Source organism: Cynocephalus volans, chromosome 12 (genome assembly GCF_027409185.1).
Source record: "Cynocephalus volans isolate mCynVol1 chromosome 12, mCynVol1.pri, whole genome shotgun sequence".
Lineage (NCBI taxonomy): Eukaryota > Metazoa > Chordata > Mammalia > Dermoptera > Cynocephalidae > Cynocephalus > Cynocephalus volans.
Window position 1 is genome coordinate 90,534,835 of NC_084471.1, and position 22,304 is coordinate 90,557,138.

Below are 22,304 nucleotides of genomic sequence, written 5' to 3' on the forward strand. Positions count from 1 at the left end.
GTGGCGTCTAGCCCCCTTCACGGCAGGCGTGGTTGCGGTGGTGGCTGTGCTGGGCCACGCACAAGGAGGTGATGTTTTTGGCATGCTCCTTGGTGCCGGTGTTGTGCCAGGTTGTGGTGGGGGGTCTGGTCCCCAGCTCAATGGGCAGGTTATTTAAAGCGTCTGTACCTCAGTTTCCTCATCAGTACAATGAGGATAATAACAGTACCTAACTTACATGTTTGACAATTAAAAGAGTTCATGTTTATAGAGTTCTTAGAATTGTGCCTAGTATATAGTGAGTACTGTATGTTTTGTTAAATAAATATTATTCCTGCCTGGAAGGAAAAATTAGGTCACAAGGGACAGCCTGAGAGTGTATGTGGAAAGGTCTTTTGCCTTCTGAAAATATCTACACATTAATTACAGGTACAAGTGCCTCAGATCTTTCTCCGTCACCACGCTCCTTTCATTCTCCTACCGCCCTACCACACCACACCTCCTCACATGTCCTACCGTTCACTGGTCCCCTCTCTAAGTTACTGCCGATGAGCTCCTAGGGAAGTCGCCCAAGCCCTCGGCATTACCTAGCCCTGAACTACTCAAGGAGTTGCCTCTGCAGAACAGCCACTTTCATCCAGAATTGGACAAACACAAGAGCTGGTATAACTCAAAAGACGGTAGGCAAAAGGCCATTCAAGGGTAAGATCCTTGTCTGCAGCCATCAAGATGGATATTTAACAATGTTATGAGGGCCTTCTCTAGGGGTCTGTATTTCTTCCTAGCAGTGACTCTTTTCTGCTCGGTCTCCAAACAAGAAGCTGTCGTTCTCTTTCCCAAAAAGAATGGAATTTGGTCAATTGCTGCAATGGAAGCATGAAGGAACCCCAGGCAAGGGAGGGAGGGGGCAGACTCAGTGTTCTAATAAGGAGCTGAGCGGTGAATCAGGGGCATGTGCAAGTAGCATCAGGAGACTACCTCAGAGAGAGAGAAAAACCCATTCAAAATCCTAAGAACAAGACTTGGTTCTCAAAGGGGATTTTCAGCAATATTTTCTAAAATTCTAAATAGCATTAAGGACCCCATATTAGTTTCCTAGGACTACTGTAACAAATTATCACAAACTATGTGTCTTTAAAAGAACAGAGATTTATTTTTTTTTTTTTTTTTTTTTTTTTTTTTTGAAGTAAAAAATTATATCAGAATTTATTTTTTTTTTTTTTTTTTTTTTTTTTTTTTTTTTTTAAATTTTATTTTGTCGATATACATTGTAGCTGATTAATGCTCCCCATCACCAAAACCTCCCTCCCTTCTCCCTCCCCCCCTCCCCCCCAACCATGTCCTTTCTGTTTGTTTGTTGTATCAACTTCAAATAATTGTGGTTGTTATATCTTCTTACCCCCCCCCCATTTGTGTGTGTATGTGTGTATGTGTGTGTGTGAATTTATATATTAATTTTTAGCTCCCACCAATAAGTGAGAACATGTGGTATTTCTCTTTCTGTGCCTGACTTGTTTCACTTAATATAATTCTCTCGAGGTCCATCCATGTTGTTGCAAATGGCAGTATTTCATTCGTTTTTATAGCTGAGTAGTATTCCATTGTGTAGATGTACCACATTTTCCGTATCCACTCATCTGATGATGGGCATTTGGGCTGGTTCCAACTCTTGGCTATTGTAAAGAGTGCTGCGATGAACATTGGGGAACAGGTATACCTTCGACTTGATGATTTCCATTCCTCTGGGTATATTCCCAACAGTGGGATGGCTGGGTCGTATGGTAGATCTATTTGCAATTGTTTAAGGAACCTCCATACCATTTTCCATAGAGGCTGCACCATTTTGCAGTCCCACCAACAATGTATGAGAGTTCCTTTTTCTCCGCAGCCTCGCCAGCATTTATCGTTCATAGTCTTTTGGATTTTAGCCATCCTAACTGGGGTTAGATGGTATCTCAATGTGGTTTTGATTTGCATTTCCCGGATGCTGAGTGATGTTGAGCATTTTTTCATATGTCTGTTGGCCATTTGGATATCTTCCTTAGAGAAATGCCTACTTAGCTCTTTTGCCCATTTTTTAATTGGGTTGCTTGTTTTCTTCTTGTAAAGTTGTTTGAGTTCCTTATATATTCTGGATATTAATCCTTTGTCAGATGTATATTTTGCAAATATTTTCTCCCACTCTGTTGGTTGTCTTTTAACTCTTTTAATTGTTTCTTTTGCTGTGCAGAAGCTTTTTAGTTTGATATAATCCCATTTGTTTATTTTTCCTTTGGTTGCCCGTGCTTTTGGGGTCGTATTCATGAAGTCTGTGCCCAGTCCTATTTCCTGAAGTGTTTCCCCTATGTTTTCTTTAAGAAGTTTTATTGTCTCAGGGTGTATATTTAAATCCTTAATCCATTTTGAGTTGATTTTAGTATATGGTGAGAGGTATGGATCTAGTTTCATTCTCCTGCATAACGATATCCAGTTAACCCAGCACCACTTGCTGAAGAGGCAGTCCCTTCCCCAGTGAATAGGCTTGGTGCCTTTGTCAAAGATCAGATGGCAGTAAGTGTGAGGGTTGATTTCTGGATTCTCTATTCTATTCCATTGGTCAGTGTGTCTGTTTTTATGCCAGTACCATACTGTTTTGGTTATTATAGCTTTGTAGTATAGTTTAAAGTCAGGTAGTGTTATGCCTCCAGCTTTATTTTTTTTGCTGAGCATTGCTTTGGCTATTCGTGGTCTTTTATTGTTCCATATAAATGTCTGAATAGTTTTTTCCATTTCTGAGAAAAATGTCTTTGGAATTTTGATGGGGATTGCATTGAATTTGTATATCACTTTGGGTAGTATGGACATTTTCACTATGTTGATTCTTCCAATCCAAGAGCATGGGATATCTTTCCATCTTCTTGTATCCTCTCTAATTTCTCTCAGCAGTGGTTTGTAGTTCTCATTATAGAGATTTTTCACCTCCTTGGTTAACTCAATTCCTAAGTATTTTATTTTTTTGGTGGCTATTGTAAATGGGCAGGCTTTCTTGATTTCTCCTTCTGCATGTTCACTATTGGAGAAAAGAAATGCTACTGATTTTTGTGTGTTGATTTTGTATCCTGCTACTGTGCTGAAATCATTTATCAATTCCAACAGTTTTTTTGTAGAGGTTTTAGGCTGTTCGATATATAGGATCATGTCATCTGCAAACAGGGACAGTTTGACTTCATCTTTTCCAATCTGGATGCCCTTTATTTCCTTCTCTTCTCTGATTGCTCTGGCTAGTACTTCCAACACTATGTTGAATAGGAGTGGTGAGAGTGGGCATCCTTGTCTAGTGCCTGTTCTTAAAGGAAAAGCTTTCAGCTTTTCCCCATTCAGGATGATATTGGCAGTGGGTTTGGCATATATGGCTTTAATTATGTTGAGATACTTTCCCTCTATACCTAACTTATAGAGGGTCTTTGTCATGAATGAGTGCTGAACTTTATCAAATGCTTTTTCAGCATCTATAGAGATGATCATATGGTCCTTGTGTTTGAGTTTATTAATATGGTGTATCACATTTATTGATTTGCGTATGTTGAACCAACCTTGCATCCCTGGGATGAATCCCACTTGATCGTGATGAATAATTTTTCGTATGTGTTGCTGTATTCTGTTTGCTAGTATTTTAGTGAGGATTTTTGCATCTATATTCATCAAGGATATCGGCCTGTAGTTTTCTTTTTTGGTTATATCTTTACCTGGTTTTGGTATCAGGATGATGTTTGCTTCATAGAATGAGTTTGGGAGATTTGCGTCCGTTTCAATCTTTTGGAATAGTTTGTAAAGAATCGGTGTCAATTCCTCTTTGAATGTTTGGTAAAATTCTGCTGTGAATCCATCTGGTCCTGGGCTTTTCTTTGTTGGGAGCCTTCTGATAACAGCTTCAATCTCCTTTATTGTTATTGGTCTGTTCAAATTTTCTACGTCTTCACGGTTCAGTTTTGGGAGCTTGTGTGTGTCCAGAAATTTATCCATTTCCTCCAGATTTTCAAATTTGTTGGCGTATAGTTGTTTATAGTAGTCTCGAATGATTCCTTGTATTTCAGATGAATCAGTTGTAATATCGCCTTTTTCATTTCTAATTTTTGTTATTTGAGTCTTCTCTCTTCTTTTTTTTGTTAGCCATGCTAATGGTTTGTCAATTTTATTTATCTTTTCAAAAAACCAACTTTTTGATTCGTTGATCTTTTGAATTGTTTTTTGGTTTTCAATTTCATTCAGTTCTGCTCTGATCTTAATGATTTCTTTCCGTCTGCTAACTTTAGGATTGGATTGTTCTTGTTTTTCTAGTTCTTTAAGGTGAAGTGTTAGGTTGTTCACTTGCCATCTTTCCATTCTTCTGAAGTGAGCATTTAATGCAATAAATTTTCCCCTCAATACTGCTTTTGCAGTATCCCACAGGTTTTGGTATGATGTATCATTGTTTTCATTAGTTTCAATAAACTTTTTGATTTCCTGCTTGATTTCTTCTTGGACCCATATGTCATTAAGTAGAATGCTGTTTAATTTCCATGTGTTTGTATAGTTTCCAGAGTTTTGTTTGTTATTAATTTCTAGTTTTAATCCATTGTGGTCTGAGAAGATACATGGGATAATTCCAATTTTTTTGAATTTATTGAGACTTGATTTGTGACCTAATATGTGATCTATCTTGGAGAATGATCCATGTGCTGATGAGAAGAATGAATATTCTGAGGTTGTTGGGTGGAATGTTCTGTAGATATCTGCCAATTCCAATTGGTCTAGAGTCTTGTTTAGATCTTGTGTTTCTCTACTGATTCTTTGCCTAGATGATCTGTCTAATATTGACAGTGGAGTGTTCAGGTCCCCTGCTATTATGGTATTAGTGTCTATTTCCTTCTTTAGGTCTAATAGAGTTTGTTTTATAAATCTGGCTGCTCCAACATTGGGTGCGTACATATTTATGATTGTTATGTCTTCTTGATGGATCAGTCCTTTTATCATTAAGTAGTGTCCCTCATTGTCTCTTTTTATGGTTTTTAGTTTAAAGTCTATTTTGTCAGATATAAGAATAGCCACTCCAGCTCGTTTTTCTTTTCTGTTTGCATGATAAATCTTTTTCCATCCTTTTACTCTTAGTCTGTGTGAATCTTTATGGGTGAGGTGGGTCTCTTGTAGGCAGCATATAGTTGGGTCCTGCTTTTTGATCCAGTCAGCCAGTCTGTGTCTTTTAATTGGGGAATTTAAGCCTTTAACATTAAGAGTTGTTATTGAAAGGTGTTGATTTATTCTTAGCATTTTATTGGTTGTTTGGTTGTCTTAGGTGTCTTTTGTTCCTTGCTTTCTGATTTACTGTTTGGTTTCTTTGTTTGTTGGTTCCTTAGGTTGTAGATAGTGTTTTTGTTAGCTTGTTTTCTCTTCATGAATGCCATTTTTATTGTACTAGCGGGTTTAGATTTTTCTTAGGTTTTTATGGCAGTGGTAGTTATTTTTCAGGAACCAAACCCAGTACTCCCTTGAGGATTTCTTGTAAGGGTGGTCTTGTGGTAGTGAACTCCCGCAGTTTTTGTTTGTCTGAGAAATATACTATTTGCCCCTCATTTCGGAAGGATAGCCTTGCAGGGTAGAGTATTCTTGGCTGGCAATCTTTGTCTTTTAGTATTTTGAAAATATCATCCCATTCCTTTCTAGCTTTTAGGGTTTGTGATGAAAAGTCTGATGTTAACCTGATTGGGGCTCCCTTATAGGTGATTTGACGCTTCTCTCTTGCAGCTTTTAAGATTCTCTCTTTGTCTCTGAGTTTTGCCAATTTGACTATGACATGTCTTGGAGAAGGCCTTTTTGGGTTGAATACGTTTGGAGATCGTTGAGCTTCCTGGATCTGAAGATCTGTGATTTTTCCTATACCTGGGAAGTTTTCTGCCACTATTTTGTTGAATATGTTTTCAATGGAATCTCCATTTTCCTCCCCTTCTGGAATACCCATGACTCGGATATTTGAGCGCTTGAGGTTGTCTGATATCTCTCTCAGATTTTCTTCCATGTCCTTGATTCTTTTTTCTTTCTTTTTGTCTGCTTGTGTTATTTCAAACAGCCCATCTTCAAGTTCAGAGGTTCTCTCTTCAACTTCGACAAGCCTGCTGGTTAAACTCTCCGTTGTGTTTTTTATTTCGCTGAATAACTTCTTCAGTTCAGCAAGTTCTGCTACATTTTTTTTCAGGACATTGATTTCCTTGTATATTTCCTCTTTCAGATCCTGTATACTTTTCCTCATTTCATCATGATGTCTAGCTGAGTTTTCTTGTATCTCATTCAGTTTCCTTAGAATTATCACTCGAAATTCCTTATCAGTTATTTCAAGGGCTTCTTGTTCTATAGGATCTAGAGTATGAGATTTATTAACTTTTGGTGGTGTACTTTCTTGATTTTTTGTATTTCTGGTGTCTTTTTTTTGGTGTTTATTCATTGTGGCAGGGGGTTTCACAGTCCACCGGTTTAAGACTAATGACTAACTAGGATGTTGCTGTGGTTGCCAATTTGGTATGGCTCCCGCCGTGACTGCTCAGTTGGCCTCTAGTGTCTTGTGTGTGTGGTTGCCTCGGGTCTTGGGCTTCTCCGGGGATCCACCTTTCTGGTCAGCTTGTACTCTGCTGGGCTGGTGGATCACGTACCACAGGGTGTGTGATCTCTGTTGAGCTTTCACTTTCTGTACAGGACTTCCCCCCGTTCAGTGTGCTCTGGCCCAGGCTGTTAGATCGTGCAGTGGCGACCCCACCGGGTGTGTGGTTTCTGTCGAGTCTCCGCCTCCCTGGCCGCACGTCTCCCCCCTCTGTGCACACTGTGCTGGGTTGGGGCGTGTCTTCTGCACCCCTCGTCTATCAGCTGGGCCTTCAAGACCCTGCTCAGCACCGCCTCGCCCAGGAAGTCTACCAGGTTTCTGCTAGGCACAGACGACCAGTCTCTCTGGGTGCCTTTGTAGCACTGTGTAGATCTTTCTCGGGTCTTGTTCACCTTTGTATCCCCCCGGTATAAACCGAGTCTAGTGCCCGCCTGCAGCCTGCTCTCCGGCAGGTTCAAGCAGACCTGGGAACTCTCCTACCACACTATTCCCAACCAGAAATTCGTTAGGCTTTTTTCCAAACTGGTGGTCGCAGAGATGGTATCTGCCTCCCAGTAACAGGAAGTTTACCGGGGCCGGAGTCCAGGGTGTGGTGGAGTGACAGTCGGCCCGCCTGTACTTCCTAGCCCTCCCAAAACTGGTCGGGACGCCCCACACCCCCAGCCCTGCCAGAGAACCGTGGAGGGAGTGGGAGAGGAGGTCGGCCCGCAGGGTCCGGAAAGCCCCGCGCCAGGCCAAGCAAATGGGCTCAGTGATGGCCGAGCAGGGCGGAGCTGCCCGCACCTGGGAAAATGGAGGCAGCACCGGGGCAATGAGTGGCCTGGTGGTGCAGGCGGGGAGCCGCGTGGGCATCCACCCCCCGAACAGAGCTTTGCCAGGGATCACTCACAGTGCTGTGCCAGGTCGGGCGCTCGCTCTGTCTCTGGTTTGTTGCCTTCCGTGTTCTCGGCGCTGCCGCCTCGGGCTGTTCAGTCGCGGCGCCGCTCGGGCGCTCCCAGGAGTCTTCTTTAATGCCGGCCTGAAACCTCGAATCCTGGATAGGGCAGCTGGCCGCCTTCAGTGCGGCCCCAGCCTCCGGGATCCTGGCTGCATCCACAGCAGCCCTGGCGCCGTGTTCCCTGTTTCAAGACTCGCTTTTGCAGCTAAGAATCAGTTCTTTTCCTGCTCCACACTTCAAAGCTGTTGCCTGTAAATGAGGCAGCCTCTCCTGCCGGGGGCAAAGTGGCGTTGAGCCCCCACGACCGGCCAAAAGAACAGAGATTTATTCTCTTGCAGTTGTGAAGGCCAGAAATCCAAAACAAAGGTGTTGGCAGGTTTGGAGGCTAAGAGGGAGAGTCCATGCTGTGCCTCTGTCCTAGCTTCTGGTGGTTGCCAGCAATCTTCGGCATTCCTTGGCTTGCAGAGGCATCGCTCAATCTTTGTCTCTGTCTTCACATGGCCTTCCTCGCTGTGTGTCTGTGGTTTCTTCTTTTCCGTCTCTTATAGAGACACCCATCATTGGACTTAGGGCCCAACCTAATCCAGAATGATCTCCTCTCTAGATCCTTACCTTAATGACATCTGCAAAAGCCCTTATTCCAGACAAGGTCACATTGTGAGGTGTCTGGTAGACATATCGTTTGGGGAGTAGAGGAACACCATTCGACCCACTAGAGAGCCAAGAACAGGTAACTGACATTTCAAAGGAGGCCAACTTCAAATGAGAGCAAAATTGAACACGCAGAAGGAAATTAGTAGAACTTGGACAAAACAAGATGAGAAGGAATTTAGCTTAGATCTAAATAGAGAACTATCTCTTAGAAATACATATTAGACTAAGGGTTTTCATTATTTATTTAATGAAGAGGAATTAGAGATTGATGTTAAAAATCCACTATCACAGGCAATTTGCTAAATACCACTTCTAATAAACCTTATAGAGTTCATTTTTGGTCATTTTCAACAAATCATTTTTATTATCTTCAAAATTAAAGATTAGATCGGGCTTCCCCCAATCCCAGCAGAGATTGTAAAGATTGACAAGAATGGAATTAGAACTAGGTAAATAGAATAATTCAGGGGAAAGCTGCCTTACTCCAACTTCTTTCTGAGATTGCTGCACACTTCCCAGGGACATTCTGGAAATAGCCCAAGGTCATCTGTAATCTAATAATGTTAACTTTCATCTTTAAGAATCTATTAATTGCCAGGCACTATGCCAGGGGAGTTTGTTTTTAATATTTTACATAATTCTCACAGCCACACTATAATGTAAGTGTTGTCTACATTTTATAAATGACAAAGTCAGGATACGAACCCAAGTCTTTCTAACAACTAAATCCATAATGTTCCATTGAGACATTGCATCGCAATCCTACCTACAAGGTTGAAGAGTACTTTGAATATGGCAACCCCCTCCAGTTGTGAGGATCCATGCTCATTTGCCAACCACACGATCCTTCTTTTTATCCTTGCAACACATAGCACAGTGCTAGGTACTGTGTGTGCTTTGTATAGATGGGTGATGACTTGAGAACAAAGTGAAACATCCTATAACAAACCTAGGCTGAATAACTAGGTTGAATGCAACTCATTATGTAGTACTAAGAAACTAGTTATGAACTTCTGCAAATGTCTCGGAAGTTCAATTAGATAGAATGATGAAATTTCACAGTAAATACCTACAGTCTGGACAGACAACCTTCAAGGGCGAAAACTTCTGACTCAGAAAAGTATCTTTTCCTAAAAATGCAAAGGAAATAACAAGAAGACAGCTGTGTTGATTCAGTTTAAGTAACAAGGCCATGCTGTTTAGAATACCATTTAAAGGTAAACCATATGAAACCCAGTATTTATACATTGCAATGCAGACTTTGAGGTTATTTGAAAAAAAAAAAAAAGTACCATGATTCTTTGTTTGAATTTAACAGATTAGTCTCCACCCATCCATCAAAATAATGTTTTAATCTAACTCTTGGTTATCCAAAGGTGGTTTATGTCGTTTGCCCAGGCCCTTTGCTTGTCCTTCTCTTTATTAGTCATGATGACTATGAGTTTCCTATTAGAGAGCAGAGGGATGTAGGAGTAGAAATGAACTTCAAACTGAACAACGTGGATCCTTGTTAGTAGTTCATATGAAAAGTTTGGTAGAGAAAACAACCACCATACCACAAAATAAACCATTGATCAAAAACTGTTTTTGGAAATTCCCTAATGTTCTGTATCTGTGATCTCTCTGTCCCTCAGTACTCTACCATATCAAGAATTAGAAAAGCATTTTATTTTTGTTCTTGTTAGCCACACTGAAGATTAACATCGGGGACTTTCATCTCAAAATTTTGAAAGTCTGTAATAAAATCTAAAGAATATCCTCTGCCCTGTTTTAGCTGCAAAAGTACAATCATAATATAATAAAATCATTCTATAGAAGGATGGTTAAGAGTTTTGCCTGCTATAACTTTCCATGAACCCCATCACTCATATTTCCAAACCAGAAATTACTAAAATTTAGAAAGATTTTGTGAAGATTTCTATCACATTTGTTTTAATAGCCTTCGGGTGATAGAATTACAGAAAATTTTTGCATTCTAAACATTTGTGATAGGCAGAATAATGCCCCCTCCAACCCCACCAAGGTGTCCATATCCTAATTCCTGAAGCCTGTGAATATGTTACTTTACATGGCAAAAGGGGGGCTTTGCAGATGTGGTTAAGTATATTGAGATGAGGAGTTTATCCTGGACTGTCGGGGTGGGCCCAATCACATCATGAGGGTCCTTATAAGAGAGAGGCATGAGGTCAAAGTCAGAAAAGGAGATGTGAGGGCAGAAGAAGACCTTGAGCCAAGGAATGCAGGCAACCCCTGGAGGCTGGAATACACAAGAATCATATTCTCCCCTAGAGCTTCCTGAAGGAACACAGCCTGGATTTTAACTCCGTAAAACCCATTCTGGACTTCTGACTTCCAAGACTATAAAATAATAAATTTGCATTGTTTTAACCACTTAAGTTTGTGGTCATTTGTTACAGCAGCAATGGGAACTATTACAACATTCCACATGAACTTTGCATGCTTTAGCAAAATATCAGTCATTTTTAAAAGTATAACCCAAGTGGCTTTAATTACCACCTGTCTTATTATTGTCAAGGTAGAGTTTATAGACCCTCACAACAGGCTATACAGAAGCCTTTAAACCTCCCAGATGTCTGAACCCACCACTAGAACCATGGTATGTACAAAGTCCCATGACATACGCCTCCAAAGCATATTTCCCTTGTGACATGTTTAACTTGTTCATGCTAGTATTACATGAAAGAGTACCAAGAGAAACAGAAGCCTTAGCATGAACAGTAAGGCAATTACCAAGCACCTTGAACATCAGTTCGTGATATGTCTATCTCTTCTCTGCCCATCCCCCACCCTTCACCACCACCCCCAGTTGCATTTAGTTTTGGTAAGTAATTTAATGGTATTTTCCTGCCACTGCAACTGTCAGGTTTTTGTTATTGTTCTGCTTTGTTTTGTTAGGGGAAGTACTTTTTCTAAGTCCAAGTGTCTTTTGCTTTGCAATCAGATATCTTTACCTAATCTGTACTGCCTACTTCTTTATACTTCAGTCTAATACAAATTATTAATCCATAAACCAACAAAAAGATCAGGTATGTACAGGAGGTAAAATTTTGTCTGTAAGGAGCTGATTGGAGAACCCAAAAGAGACACATGGTACTTTAAGGTGATGTAGAGATGAGCAAAGGAGCCAACTTCTAACCCAATCCTAGGAGATCTGAGAAGGTACACAGCAGACAGTGATAACTGAGCTCGACAACCAACAGCCTGGGAAGTACTGGTATATCTAAATTCGGTTAATATATAATTTGAATGATTCTCAAATTTTCTGCTGCCACCGATAATAACACAACACAAGCTGAGAATCCCACCTATTTTCAAATTCCAAATGAGGGACAAAAGCAACATGCAAAAAAGGTGGCCAAAAATCTGCTTTGCAACTCTTAGCCCCTCACCTATTTTTATGTTAAGAAAAATTATCCATAATTTGGAAATACAGCAAAAAGATTACTACGTGCCCTTTCAAAATCATGCAGAGGCATGGGCTATCAATACCATGTATGGATTATCTGATCCCTTACGGTAGAAGTCAGCAAACTTTTTCTGTAATGGACTCTGTAGTAAATATTTGGGACTTTGCAAGATATGGTCTCTGTCTCAACTACTCAACTCTTCCACTGCAGTGAAAACAGTTATAGGCAATACACAAAAGAACGGGAGTGGCTGTGTTCCAATAAAACTCTATTTATAAAAAATAAGCCTGGCTTCATTTGGCCTGCAGACTATAGTGGGCCTACCCCTGGCTCTAGAGAAAGGTGACTTTCCTCTTTCCTATAGCATGAATACCAGAATCTGTGACATTATATACTAACTTGTAGAAGATTGATAAGTTACAAATTATCTGTGACCAGTATAGATGCAAATGATTTCTTCCTGGTAGAAAAGAATAACCCCAAAGAGAACCATTTCATTGCTCTGTAGGACATTAGCCAGTTTCATATCTAACTTTTGGGCCTAATTTCAGTATTCTTTCTCCCACCAATTATATTATTCTTACATACTTTAAAACTCCCAGATTCCTCATTCTCATCACTCACTGATGAGTAACATAAATCTTTGGCATGTGCTCGCTGCATATTTGGGTGAGAATTAGGCTTTTTAACTTTTTGAAAAGTACACTTTGACAGGGATAAAAAGGTAAAGCAGGAACCTGAAGAAGGATTTCTTTGGAGACAGCTAGCTTGTGAGTCGCACCACGCACCGCCTTGGGGAAGGGGTGTAAGTCTGTTCCTCCCCTCCGGTTTAGGGAAGGGGCTTCATTAGGATCCCTAAGAACTTTTAACGCATGTCTCCTGCAGCACGGGGGTACCGCAGGCTGATGTTTGACTCATTACTGTCAACTGTAAATGGCAAGTGATTATGGTTTTCTGGCTGCTCTGATGTTGAAGTAAAGAAAGAGTGCAGCAGTAGAGGTGCCTTGTGCATCCAAGGTTTGTCACAGCAGAGAATGCTTGAGTATTTCCTGCTCTCCTGATGTGGGTTATGTAAGCAGGCGAGAGCTAGCCTGGAGTTGTCTTAACAGGCTGTTGAAGAGAGGCCCCTGGAGGGTAAGGCACCATCATATTGCCTAGGGACTAAGAAGGGATTTAACAAGGAACCAGCCAAAATCAAGTCCTTGGGAGGGGGATAGATTTGTCAGGCAATGAGGAAAAGGAATAGGGTAGGGGTCTGATGACATCCCCCCGCCCCAGCCCTTCCAATGTACATTAACCTAAGAGGGACATCAGAGGGGAAGATAAAAATCTAGCTTCAACGTGGGGAAAAAGAGTAAGTACTTAAAGACTTCTCCTTCGAAAGGCCTTTTGCTGAGCCTGGAAATCAGAAAGGAAGAAATCAGCCTATATAAGTCAATAGGGAAAGGGAACAACTGGAAAACAAAATAAATTTTGAGTGATGCCTTTGGTGTTGAGGATTTCGCCTGGGTTTTTTTCCTTGCTAAGGAAATTTTCTCAACCATATTTTGATTGGTTTTATCATTCACACAGTTCTTACAAATGCATTTTAAACCTAAATTCATTATTTTTTTCAATTAAGTACATATTTCATCTGAGAGGTCATTTTATAGCTTTTAGATTTGCTTGGTTTTCTATGAAGTGATGGACATATAGCAATGGTTTTCAACTAGGGAAGATTCTGCCACTCAGGGGACATCTGGCAACATCAAGAGACGTTATTGGTTGTCACAACTGGAGTCATACTATTGGCACATAGTGGGTAGAAGCCAGGGATGTTTCTAAACATCCTAAAATGGACAGTTCAGCATTATCTGGCACAAAATGTCAATGGTGCCAAGGTTGAGAAACATAAACATATCTTATAAGGAGGGTGTGTTCGGTTGTTTTGAAGCATAGAAACAAAATACTGCCATACTCTCTATTAGTTGTACATTACAATGCAAGCGAAAGTAAAATTTTAGAGCCTTAAAATTTTTAGTCTGAATCTAACATTTTTCATTTTCATTTCAGGCTAGGTTTCATTTAAGGTGTATGCTTATTTTCCCAGTCTTTTGTTAAATAAGTATGTTACAAATGTCCCATTGTTTATCTGGATCTAATCCTTAGTTTTCTTTATCTGCCCCATTTTTATCCCCTACTGTTCTGAGAATTTATGTGCTGCCAACTGCATAAATGCTTATCACATGTTCATCACATGCTTATTTTTCAAGCAACTTCTCAAAGAAGATGTGCCCGTACGGATACTTTCCTTTCCACTGTTTACTGTCTTTCTACATAAATAACAGATTGCAGTAGTGATATCACTGGATCTGGTAGGGGAAAAAAAAAAAAAAACACGAATAATAATGTTTTTCCTTTTAGTCAATCTATTAGTAGCATATGCATCTTTCCCATGAGCCATTTTTGCTACCCATTATCAGAGCTACTATCAAAATGATCTTTGCTTTTAAAAATAACCCTATTCCCTTCAGAATCCTGGCTGTCATTTATGAGGTTGGAAAGCTGATTTGAGGGTTTGATATATGCATTTAGCTTGATGCCTTCTAGTGTTTATGATAAGAGTAAAACTCAGTCTGGTCTCTGGTAAGTCATCACACTCTCCAGTTTTATAGAATTGAGAATGGACAATAGTAGTAATGTATATAGAGACAGAGACATGGATGTAGACATGGACATAGATACAGATATAGAGATGGATCTTAGGAAGTCTCTCAGGTTTTAATTCCACAACTTTAAATCCCCTTTGTTTTAAAACCTGAATGTATGTAAAGGAGAATAATTCCATTTTTTTCTGCCTTAATTCAAGACATAAAATTTTAGATATCCAAAAAGCCTGTACAGCATGTTTTTATAAATCTGTGTCTATTTCTTGGAGTCTAAATGTCGTAGCTCTGAGTGGGCCTCTTACTTGAAAAGATTCAATTTTCTTCTAGAAAGAAGGCCATATGGTCCAATTCTGCTTAGCAGCGTAAGTAGTTTCCTAAGACAAGCCTTGCCTGTAAGGGCAACTAGATAATGTCTGGAGTTAACTTCCTCTTTTTTTGAAGCTGGCCGGTAGGCAGCCGTGAACGCCTTTTTCCTCTTCTCACACTTGTGACGGCCAACTGCCTTCTTCTCTCCTTCCTCCTACTTTCCCTCTGCTCCCTCTAACACTTGTTTTATTTATTAATTGAATTATTTTAACTTTTGATTACATTTATTCAATACCCAATCAAATTAATTTAGTATTCTGTTTAACAATTTTTACCCCAAACTCCATGCGTGTGCAGGCTGCTGTTGTTCATAGGGGACAGGGTTTGGTCCTTTAGCAAGAGCCATAAAGCTAAAATGAATGGCACAAAACAGATACAGATAATGAAACACTCCACGCACCCAGGATTCATCAACTGCTTCTATTTCTGCGGCTGGCATATGCCTTGCTACTCACCCGCCATAGATTGCAAAGCACGACGTTGCATTTCTATACTCCAGTTTTTCTTAACATTTAGAGATTTTGAGTCTTTGTAGAAGGAACGCAATTTAATTAAATCATTTGTATCTAGTCTCATATGTTGTATGTGAAATCTCTCTCACCCTTCCAACTCCTATTTTCTGTGAAGAGTTACTTATGATTGATTAGTGCTCACTTGCCTTTTTATTTATAGGCATTGGCTTTCCATTTAATATTTCTTAGTGCACTTATTTTTTTTTTAACTGCTGCTGCTCTGATTTTTTGGCATACACACTAGTGCCTTCTGGACTGTGCTAAGCTTTGACAAGACTGAAGAGGAGGCCCGACTGAATTTGTCTAGTACAGCTAGCACTCCACTCAAAATAACTTTTCCTTTAAAAAAATCTATTTTTACTGGTTCAAGCCTCATCTAATCTTTCAATCATAAGGTTGAGCCTTGCGTTTTATTTTAAAGTACAAGGGGTAACATTTAAGACATTATTAAATAGAAAAAAATCATTTCTTAATTCTGTACATTTAACATGGCTTAATTTGATAAAATTAAATCTGTTGTTTGACTCTGCTAAGCTAATCAGATTTGTAGGCCAAAAATATCAAACACTTGGCCTTTTCCAGTGAAATATCTCAGAGTAAAATCTTTTTTTCCCTTTGCCAATTTTTGAACTTCATATATGACATGGAGCACTATTTCCGATCATAAGTGAATAATCACGTAAGAAATTTTCTAATTTGTTATAAGATGGTTTATATTAGAATTTATTCTAATGCAACTGCCCATCCAGTGTGCCTAGCTACAACTGATGCTAAATTAGCACCATCTGAACTACGTATTTGCTTTTTAGGGAAATAGGATTAACAAAGGAAATTGAAATTATTAAGGGATCAGGAAGAAAAATTTTTAATTGGTCTTCGTTTGCCCGTGGCTGATCAGGCCACCTCATCATCTCCTGATGGGCTCTGGATTCATTATGTTCTTTGAGGTTTTGTGGAAAATTAATAATAAGATGGAATGGGAAGTGGCAAGAGTAAATTAATTCAAGAAAAATAACTCATTATCTGTAGCTTCCCATGATGGTGGAAAGATTGTAACTATTGATTCAAGAAGCAGAATTTTATTTTACTTTATTTCATTTTTAGTAGGTATTAAATATACCAGCTGTAAATTAAAACCAAACAATGCAGTAAGAGGCCTCACTCCCACTCCTGCTTCTAATGCCTGTTCACCACCTGCCACCCCCAAAGGTAACCTGTTTTCTTGGCTTTTGTGTATCTGTTCAGAGTTTCTTTATGCAATTACAATCAAATGCAAATTTATATTTATATTCTTCTCACTGTCTTATGCAAAATATAGAATATTACATACACTGTTTCACATCTTTTTGTTTTTACAGCTCAACACAACTGCAAGAACTTTCCATTTCAGTACATAGAGAATTTTTTTTTCTTTTTTAGAGCTACCTTGTACTATATTGTGGGGAATAGACCATCATTTATTTAATCATTCCCCTACTGATGGACACTTAAATCATTTCCAAACTTTTCTACTTAAACAGGGTTACAACAAATAAGCTTGTATATAGCTCATTCTCTATGTGTGCATTTTCATCTGTCGGATATATTCCCAGGAGTGAAATTTCTGGGTTCAAGGTAAAATGCATTTATAATTTCAATAGATAATGCCAACTTGTACTTTATAGATATTGTGCCATTTCAAACTGATATGTGAAAAATTGCTTTCTTGGTACAGGTTTAGTTAGCATTTATACTAGAACTTGTTCTAACTTATTCAACTTCTAGGAGCTCTGTATAGATTAGGGAGATTACTCTTTTCTCCATAATGGGAGTTGCAGATCATTTTTCCCAATGTTTTGTCTTCTAATTTGCATATGATAGTTTTTACCCCATAGAAGTCTTTGCTGTTTTAATGTGGTCAAATTCATCAGTTTCTTCTTTTATAACTTCTGGACTAATCATAGTTAGAAATCCTTCCTTAGTCCAAAGCTAAAAAATAATTCACCTATGCTTTTTCTTCTATTACTTTTATGGTTTCATATTCTACATTTAAATCTTTAATAAATTTGGAGTTCATCATGGTACATTGTATGAGCTATGAATCAAACTTTGTTTCTTTCCCAATAGACTTTTATTATCCCAATACCAATATTATTTAATGAAATTTACTCCCCATTTTATCCCCAATGATTCGAGATACACATAAATTTTTAAAGAAATTAATAAACATACTTCTAAGATTTAGTCAATACAATCCTGCTTTGTTAGCTAAATACTACAACATGATCATATATCATACTTTCAATTCTCTCCCTTGAGATTGAAATGAATAGTTAAAAAAGAGTTGATTTGGCCCAGTCTATAGTGTATATAGTGTATTACTAAATTCATAGAAACATTTCTTTAATGCTTCTTGGTGATAGGCTTGTGAAAAAATTATGATCACATATGGCCATTAAAAAATATGTAATATAGACAGTAGCCATTAAGTGCCTACTAATAACCAGATCATTGATTAGGCAATATTGGATATTTTGTGTCACTTGATTCTCACAATAACCCCACAAAGCTTATTATATTCATCACGCAATTAAGCGGCTGAGGCTCAGTAAGAACACAGCAGAGTCAAGACTTACATTTAAGTCTGCCTTTCTTCCAAACCCGTGTTCTACACCAATACTCATTCTCTCTTTCTCCTTTCTTTCTCTCTCTGCCTCTGTTTCTCTGTCTCTGTGTCTCTCTATATATAAGTATACACACACACAAGTATATATATAGAGAGAGAGATACATACACATAATATATGTATATATGGACACATATACATATAAATACACAAATATTTACATTTATTTCATATATTCATATATATTAGATAGGCAAACGATAATAAAAATACCTAATATTTATTGAGTGTTTATATGTGCTAGGCATTGTGTTAAGCACTTTGCATATTTAATTCAACTGATCCTCATTTAAAAAAAACTACTATTAACCCCATTTTTCAGTTGGAGAAACTGAAGCAAAGGTTAATTTGCCCAAAAGTCACACAAGTAATAAGAGGTGGAACCAGAATTTGAACCCAGATAACACAGTTCAGTGCCTTTGCTCTTACTGTACTTTACTATACCACCTCATGGTCAACAATAACTATCATTAATGGGTTAAAGTTGATCCAGTATCAATGAATCTTCAACTAACAAGAATGCCCAGAGACTGGAGCCAGTAGACTTTTTTGGTCCCCCAAGTGTTATATGGATATCACACTCTTCCTATGAACTCTTTTTATTTTTTTTAGCACCTTGCCTTAGTAAACAGAGTATACAGAAAATAACTTGATCTTCCTTTATAATTAACTGTCCTGTGGAAATACCCAGTCAACCTCAAAACCATAATAGAAGTATTTATTTGTCTCCTCCTCTCTAGGGCGTTCCTAACCAACCCCCTCTTTCTGCCACTCTCTCGGTGGCAGCTGCCTCCACCGTGCTCCAGACTAATTTGAACACACCTCTGTGACAGCCCTTGGCCCTTAACATTATTCCTTTGTTTCCACCCAATTTCCCGGCATCTCCCCTACACCGTTTCTCACCACCCGTCACCCATCACCATTTCTCCACTGCCATCCCCACTCCCATTTGAAGGTACTGTTGATTCATACTTAAGTCCAGACAGACACAAGCTTAGCATGTGAGCACATGAGTGCTTATCTGTATTTGTTTTACTAAATAACACATTAAATAATCTCCCACTGCCCTTTCTGCACTTCACCCTATGAGTCACTATCTCCTTCCCACCAACTCCAGCCCCACCTTAGCCCTTATGGCCCTGCTGGAGACTGGATGTCCCCTCTATCCAGCCATTGAAGTTTAAATACCCACTGTCATTGTCGAGGGTGGGAAATCCTATTCTGGTAATTGAAATGTGGAGCCTTGAAGAGGTGATTGGATTGTGGGACCATGCCACAGTGAATGGATGAAAAATGGTGGTCAGGGGCGTGGTTCTGAAGGCTGTAAAAAGAGAGTGAATGAGGTTAGTCTCTCTGCTCTCTCTGCTCCACCATTTTTGCAATGTCATACCCTGCCGTCACTGAAGCCACCACCAGAGAACCAAAGAAAGCCTTCACTGAAGTATTCCCTGGACTTCGGACTTCCAAACCAATGAAACTGTAAGCAAGAAATTTTGTTTTCTTTATAAAATACCCAGTTCCATGTATTTGGTTATGAGCAACAGAAATGGACTAGTACAGCCCCCGTGTTGCCCACCACCAAGCCCATATCCGGGATGTGCCCTGTGATGAGATTATTAAATGCTTCAAAATTACCCTTCCCTCACTTAATAAGATGCTCAGATCCTGAGTGCTCTGATCTCAGCCAAATGACCCCGAGGAAAAGTAAATCAATTGAAACTGTTAGTGACCGCTAAACAGCCCAATATGTTGGCTGTCCAAATGAAATCTAATTTTAAAAGAGGCAAAGCTAAACCAAAGAAATAAACTGCTAATAAAGCATTGTAGATGTTTGGTAGAGGAGGAAGCCACCTTCCTGAGGTTCCTTGAATGCCACATACACAACTAACCATTCTTCACACCCCCGTTATGGATATAGATGGACATAAGAAATTTAACAAAAAGCAAACTGAACTTCAGGTATTTTAAATATTGGGGTTTTATTTGTTTTCGCTATATTTCTCATTTTCCTACTATCCTCGTTCTATTTTAAAGCCGAGTGCAGAAGTTTTTTAAGGTAATTGAGGGTTCAGATTACAATCAGTTTCAGGTATAACTACAGTTATGTGTCACTTAACGACGGGGATACGTTTTGAGAAATGTGTTGCTAAGCGATTTCATTATTGTGCACTCACACAGACCTAGATGGACTAGCCTACTGCACATCTAGGCGGTATGGTATAGCCTGTGGTTCTGACTCCCGTGTACATGTGGTCTGTCATTGAAGAATCATTCCTACGGAGCAAATGACTGTATTTATCATTCAATCTCACTGCTTTCCATTTAGCTTATGAAACAAACCTCCCTGAGAGTTTTACCAACCTATGTAGACTGAGTTGTGGCTAGTTAACTTTTTGCTTAATTTATACCACAGGAAGAACTGAAAAATATCATTAATTCCTACACATAATTTTTATGGCACATTAAATCACTGTTGCTGTCCATTTGATTCACCATATTAACAAACTGGAAAATAAAAAACGTATGATCTTCTCAATATATTCAGAAAAACATTGCCAAATTCTACATTCATTCTTTATAAAAATTCTCAGCAAACTAGGAATAGAATGGAACTTCCTAAACCTGATAACGGGCATCTGCAAAAAACCTACAGCTAACATTATACTTAATGATTGTATTAGTTTGCTAGGGCTGCCATAACAAAATGCTACAGACTGGATGGCTTAAACGACAAAAATTAATTTTCTCACAGTTCTAGAAGCTAGAAGTCCAAGATAAAGGTGTTGACAAGGTCGCTTTCATTCTGAAGCTTCTCTCCTTGACTTGCAGAGAGCCCTTTACCTTCACATGGCCTTTCCTCTGTGCTGGCACTTGTCTGGATCCTCTTCTCTTCTTAGAAGGACATCAGTCATATTGGATTAGGCCCCACTCCTATGGCCTAATTTTACCTTAATTACTTCTTTAAAGGGTCTCTCTCCAAATAGTTACATCCTGGGGTATTGGGGATTAGGACTTCAATATATGAATTGGGGCGGGGGTAGGGGGCAACACAATTCATCCCATAACAATGGTGAAAGACGATGCTCTCCCCAAAGATCAGCACAGGGCAAGGATGTCTTCTCTCACTACTTTATTCACCATTTTACTGAAGGTTCTAATCATTTCAGTAAGGCAAGAAAAAAAAAAAAAAAAAGATATCCAGATAGAAAAAGAAGAAATAAACCTGTCTTTATTCATAGACAACATGGTCATCATGCAGGAAACCTAATGAAATGTACATATAGGCTACTAGAACTGATAATAAGTTAGCAAAGTTTTAAGATAAAAGATAAAAAAGTACAGAACTAAATTGAATTTCTCTATACAGTATTGCTAATGAGCAATCAAAAATGAAATTTGAAAACTACTATTTTCAATAGCATCAAAAAAACAGGAAATACTTTGGGATAAACTTCATATAACATGTGCAAGATCTGTATTATGAAAACAAGAAAACATTGCTGAGAAAACTTAAAGAAGACCTACATAAATGGATATATATACCTTTTTCATTAGTTAGAGACTCAATATTGCTAGAATGTCAACTCTCCCCAAACTGACTTATAGATTCAACTCAATCCCAATTAAAAACTCAGCAGGCTTTCCTAAAGAAATTGACAAACTGATTCTAAAAATGCAAAATGCTTAGAATAGCCAAAATAACTTGAAAAGAAAGAACAAATTTGATGAACTAACTCTATCTGATTTTAAGACATTATAAAAACACAGAACTATCTTTGACTACCTTTATCTTTATTGACTAAAGATACTCAAATAGACTAATAAAACAGAATAAAGAGAACATAATTACTTCTATCCACATACAGACAACAGATTTTGGGGAAAGATACAAAGGCAAATCAGTGAAGAAAGGATACTCTCTCCAACAAATGATACCATTTTCAACAAATAGACCTTTAAAAGAAATGAACTTCAATCTGTATCTCATACCATACAGAAAAATGAACTTAAAATGGATCATAGTCCTAAATATAAAATCAAAAATTACTAAAACTTCTTTTAAAAAATTATAATCTTTGTGACCTTGAGTTAAGCAAAGATTTCTTAGCTACATATATGTGTGTGTGTGTATATATATATATATATATATATATGATAAGACTACCCACAAAGAGAAAAATTAATAAACTGGAATTTATCAAAATTAAGAATGTTAAGATAATGAAAAGACAAGCCACAGACTGGAAGAAAATATTTGTAAATCCCACAGCCAAGAGAGGACTTGTAGCCTAAGAACTCTCAAAACTCAATAAAAAGAAAACAAAGTCAAATAAAAAATGGGCAAAAGCCAAAAATAAATCCATACGTATATGGTCAACTGATATTTGACAAGGGCGCTAAAAAATGCACAATGAAAAAAAATAATGTCTTCAACAAATAGGGTTGGGAAAACTGAAATTCCACACGTGAAAGAATAGAATTGAACCCTTATCATATATCACACACAA